The sequence below is a fragment of the Neovison vison genome, chromosome 14 (genome assembly GCF_020171115.1).
Source record: "Neovison vison isolate M4711 chromosome 14, ASM_NN_V1, whole genome shotgun sequence".
In the NCBI taxonomy this organism is placed as follows: domain Eukaryota; kingdom Metazoa; phylum Chordata; class Mammalia; order Carnivora; family Mustelidae; genus Neogale; species Neogale vison.
This window is the reverse complement of record NC_058104.1, coordinates 18,580,295-18,586,294: the sequence shown is the minus strand read 5'-3', so window position 1 is coordinate 18,586,294 and position 6,000 is coordinate 18,580,295.

Sequence of the window (6,000 nt, the reverse complement as noted above, 5' to 3'; positions counted from 1 at the left end):
CTACCCAGAAGCCCCGACACCAGTTTCTTTTTTTCTTTTTTTCAAAGCTTATGTATTTATTTGATGGACAGAGATCATAAGCAGGCAGAGCAGCAGGCAGAGAGAGAGGGGGAGGCAGGCTCCCTGCCGAGCAGAGAGCCTGATGCTGGGCTCGATCCCAGGACCCTGAGGTCATGACCCGAGCCGAAGGCAGAGGCTTAACCCACTGAGCCACCCTGGACACCAGTTTCTTAATATAATTCCATACCAGTCAGTAGTTCAATTTCCAGTTGTCTCATCATTTTGATTTGCTGGAATCAGGGTCTGTGTAACATCCTCACACGACTGCTTGTTATAAATATAAATATATATAAATTTACTTTGCAATTTATTTGTTAAGGAAAACCAAGTTGTGTTTCCTACACATCTTCCCAGATTATGGGGTTTTGCAGATCACATCCCATAGGGTTGTGTGACGGGTTCCTCCGTCCTCCATCTTGCTTGCCAATTGATAGGAAGACTTGTTATTACGAAAATGGCAATTCTAGGGGCCTGTGGGTGGCTCAGTCGATTAAAGGTCTGACTTTGGTATTGGCTCAGGTCGTGATCTCAAGGTTGGGGGATCGAGCCCGATGTCAGTCTCTGTGTCCAGCAGGGAGTCTGCTTCAGGTTCTTTCTCTCTCCCTCTTTCTCAGATAAATAAATAAAATCTTTAAAAACAGGTAAGTAAAATGTCCACTCTACAAATTAATCTACAGATTTATAGAATTCCAATAAAAATTCCAATTTCTTTTTTTTTAATGGTTCAGGAAAAAACTAACCCCCTAAAATTTATATGGAAGAATAAAGTGTCAGGAAAAATCAAGACGACTTTGGAGAGGATGAAGGGAGTGGGGGACACTCTCCTTACCACCTAACAGGAGTTACTCTAAATTTGAAACATTGTGATAATAGTGTGGTAGAGTCCAAACAGACTAATTGAATAGAATTCAATAGAGGAGATAGGAATTAGAAAGCAGTTGACATTACAGCTCAAAGAGGAAAGGATGAAGCACTCAATAAACAAAACTATCTATCTGCCAGGAAAACCAAGTTGGTTCCTACCTCAAACCACATACAAACCTACAGGTGAAAAAGCAAAACTATACATTTTTTAGGAGAAAAACATAGAAGAATGTTTTTATGACATCGGGATATGGAAAGAAATCTTAAGCCAAAAGTACACACCATAGAGGGCAAGAGTCATAAATTTGGAGAAATTAAAATGTAAAAATTTCCATATGATAAAAGATGCTAACCGTGTGAAGATAAGCCACAGACAGGAGAAACTATCTTCAATGTACTTTATTATTTGGAGGATTTGCTTCAAAATTTTAAAAGAAACTCGTATGAATGAATGAGAGAAAGATGAACGATCACATAGTAAACAAGCAAAGGCTACATCAGGCAATTCATTGCATGTAAAACTCCAAACAACTAATAAGTATATAAAAATGCTCAGTCTCATCAGTAATTAGGCAACTGCATATTAAAATTATAATAAGATGGCATGTCATCCCTAAGGACTGAGGGAAAAATTATTAAGTCTGGTAAGCAGCCAATATTGACAAAGATGTGTGGATATGGATCACAATACCATGCTGGTGGGCATGTAAATTCCTTCTAAAGTTGAAGACAAGTATACACTACGTGCCATACATCTGTCATATACGTCCCCCTCCACTCAACCTTCTCTTCCCAGCCCCATGCTTCAGGAAGCTGAGCTCAGCAGGCTGCCATGCTCTCGGGCTTGAGTTCACAGGGGACAGCCGGGCAGGAGACCAGAGTGGTCAGGGACACCTGCAGCCAGCTGAATCCTCGGAAGATGGCCATCTCCACACAATTCCTTTCTTTCCTGATTTCAGCAAGCATTCCTTTCCACATTCCTTGGACCTCATGGTAGAAACGGCTCAGGTGTCACTAGCCCCTGACTTGCTACCTTGTCCCTTATGGTTTCCGTGCAACCTGTCCTCACTTTGTAAGTTGTCCTTTTATGAACCTTTCCATGAGTTTGTCTCTTCTACAGATGCTATCTCTTTCTACCAGAAATCTGCCTAAAATGCCATCGAACCCAGGAAACCTGCTTCTCAGTGTTCTCCCTGGAGAGACTCTCTTAGGCACAGTTTCAGTATGGGAAGCTGTCTAAGAATATTCATTGCAGCCCTGTTTGTCATAGGAAAAGTAGGAACGGTCTAACTGTCCCTTAGGAGGAGAATAGTTAGATGTAAGGTGGTTTGTTCCTGGGACAGAATGCAATATAGAAGTTAAAAGGAATGAACCAGAAGATACCACCTCACGTCCACTAGGATGGCTACTATCAAACAAAACAAAACAAAAATACAAACAAACAGAAAATGACGAGTGTTGACAAGAATGGGGAAAAACTGGAACCCTTGTGCACTGTTGCTGGGAATGTAAAATGGTGCAGCTACCATGATCTTTAAAACATTAAGAATAGGACTATCATATGACCCAGCAATTCCACCTCTAGGTATATACCCAAAAGAATTGAAAAGTAGAGTCTGAAAGAGATATTTGTACCCATTGCTACAGACTGAATGTTTGTGGCCCTCAGAATTCGTATGTTGAAACCTGATCTCTGGTGTGATGGTATTAAGAAGTGTGGCCTTTAAGAAGTGATTCGGTCATGAGGGTGGAGCCCCCATGAGTGGGATTAGTGCCCGTATAAAAGATCCGCAGAGCTCCCCGACTCCTTCCACCATGTACACAGTGAGAAGACACCATCTATGAACCAAGAAGGAGGTCCTTGCCAGACATGAAATTTGCAGGCACCTTGATCTTGGACTTCAGCCTCCAGAGCTGTGAGAAATAAATTTCTATTGTTCATAAATCACCCAGTGTATGGTATTTTTATAGCAGTCTGAACGGACCAAGATAGCGCTGGGCCTCTAAGAGATAGTCATACACCCACGCTCGCAGCAGCCTTACTCCCAACAGCCAAAAGGCAAAGCAACCTAAGTGTACATCTGATGACTAGAAAAATGTGCTACATAGGAGCAATGGAATATTATTCAACCTTTGAAAGGAAGGGAATTCTGAACACACTACAACACAGCTGACTCTTAGAGTCAAATGGTGATTGTCAGGGGCTGGGGGGAGTAGTAAATGGAGAGTGATTGTTGAACGGGTGCACTTTCAGTTTGGGATGATGAGAAAGTTCTGGTGCTAGATGATGGTGGTGTTGTACTTGTGAATGTACCTGGTGCCATAGAACTGTATACTGAAAAACAGTTAAAATGGGCAAAATACTATGAGATATATATATACATACACACACACACACATATATGTCTTACCTCGGTTATTTGAAAAACTGAATGTTGAATGCAAAGAAGATATTTCCAAGGGGAAGCATATAATATGCCATTTATGTAAACATGTCTCATGTCAATTCAAAAAAAATACTAATTTTTTAATGATATTATTTATTTATTTGAGAGAGAAAGCGGGGGTAGGGAGGAGCAGAGGGAGAGAGACAAGCAGACTCTGCATTGAGTGTGGGGCTCTATCTCACAACCCTGAGATCATGACCTGAGCCGAAACCAAGAGTCAGACGCGTAACCGACTGAGCACCCATGCACCCCAAAGCAAATATCATTAATGGTTGGGTGCATATGTCATCTTAGATGAACCAGAGAAATTGGCCGTAGGAGGGGGAAAAATGGTCAAGTATGGCAATTTCATGTACTTCGACCTAAGGAAAATACACATCTGGCATGGTAACTCCAGATGAATGGTGACTTTGGGGGAGGGAGGCAGGGAAGGATGGCTTTAGTTCTATCTCTGACATGTTAGTTCTTAAATAAATGAATAAAACAAAGATCTGAAACCAGCGTGGCAAGGTGTTAGCATTGCCGGCCTCGATCATGTAGACCTAAGTGTCTATTTATTATTTTCTATAACTTGTTTGAAATTTTTTATGAGTAAAAATAAAAGCAGTGAATGGGAGAAGGGGAAGCAGGTCGGGTCAGTGCAGACAACTGGGTCAACAGCTGGTGTGGGAATGGAGGAGATGGGGCCGCATCCCGGTTAACTATGGAGACTGTGTTTATCGAGGAGTCATCCCTGGGGGGCAAGGGGGCTGAGATGAAACATTCAGGACAGAGGAGGTGCCAAATCTCACCGAAAAAAGCCAGGGCCATTCCTGGGATGGGGAGAGTGTGAGGAGGAGCTGGTGTGGGGAGAAGGTTGTGGCCTCTGTTTGGGGCCCACTGAGTGTGAGGTGTCCACTGGGGGCTGAGGCCGGAGGCCACTGGAGCCAGCAGGGAGGACTGTCTCTCCTCAGTTTCCTCTTGGCTGTTCCATCTGTGATCTCGGTCCCTATTTTCTGCCTACTGGTCCATCCCTCAACCCCCAGGTAGGAAATGCCAATCACATTGACTCCAACCCCATCCTTGACCCTTTCTTTTGGCACCACAAAAAGAACCCCCTTTGTGCTTTTCCAACTGGACCCCCTGACTTGTTTCCTTCTGTGAGAAGGCCTACCTCCCTCTGTCCTTCCTGATTTGTCTTCCCTCCTTCCAAATCGGCATGTTAAAAGCCAGCTTTACTGACATACAACCCACAGACCATACAGTTCACCCCTTGTGTAGATTTTCACAGTGCTTACCATGTTCCGTGTTGTAAAGTCATTATCACCATCAATTTTAAGACATTTTCATCACACCAGACAGAAACTCCATAACCTTTGGCTGCATTCACCATCTCCTCTCTGTCCAGCAAGCTTTCCGTCTCTGGATTTGCCTTGTTCTGGACACTTGATACAAATGGAAACAGACAATGTACGGTCTTTGGTGGCTGCCTTCTTTCTCTGAGCATCCTATCTTCAAGGTGCATCCGTGCCATAGTGTGTATCTGTACTGCATCCCCTTGTGTGGCCAAATGATATGCCTTTATGTGGCCTAACATCTGTTGATCCATTCATCAGTTGATAGATTCAGATGGACTTTTCTCAGGAAATCTTTCCTTGTGCCTGTTTTGGCCCCTCCCCACTTTATCCTTCTAGCTCTTACTCATTCTGTAAACAGGGATTCCTTGGTCATATGGCCTATGAAACCGGGGTGAGGTTTGTGGAACACACTGGAGCCCCTGTGTGGCTGGGAGACTGGCCCTCCCCTGGACCTTATTTCCTTGCCTCTAACATGAGGACAAGGGTATACCCTTCCAGGACTGTGGGAAGTGCTGACCCAAGGGCAGTGTGGGGCAGAGTGGCCTGGGACATACAGAGGGCACTTAACAGTGATGTTTCATCTGCGTTGACCTTGATCCCAGCTAAGAGTGTGTAGGCAGGAACCATGCTTTCTTCCTTGCCATTCCCTATCAAATGTCTACACACAGTGTTCTTTGACAAGAGTCAGACCAGGGGGGAAGAAATAGAAAGGAAAGAAAGAGCAGGTATCAGGAAATACCAGAGGAACTGATCGAAATGATTCAAATCAAAGAGGAAAGGTAGGTTTCAGGGTTGAGCAGGGTGAGGCAGGAAGAGCATGGGGCAGTTTGAAGACTTCGGTTTCAGGTCTGGCCCTGACATGTCCAGATCATTTACCTCTGGGTCATCTGGACTAGATCCCCTCAATTTTCCTCTCTGTAAAGTAAGGCATGACCCATGCCATCACTGCCCACTGGTGGGGGGATGGTGGCAGATCATGTGCCCACTACTGTGTAAACCATGTACTGAGGGACCCAGAGCGCTGGGTAGTGTCCTTACTGCCCTAAGGCAGGCACTGGCTGAGGCCTCATGGGGACCTAACATATTGTGCCCTCTGTGGAGGAGTCACCTGGACTGTTTCAGGCTGAGCCCATTCTTGTGTGTCCTGGAGACCTGTGGAACTCGGAGGAACCTGACAGCATTCTTTCATTCTTCTGTTCACTCATTCAGTTTTACAAACCTACTTCTTGCTGGGCACTGTGCTATGACTAAGACATACCCTGGCCCCTGGAGAGCCCACAGAGTCATGCTAA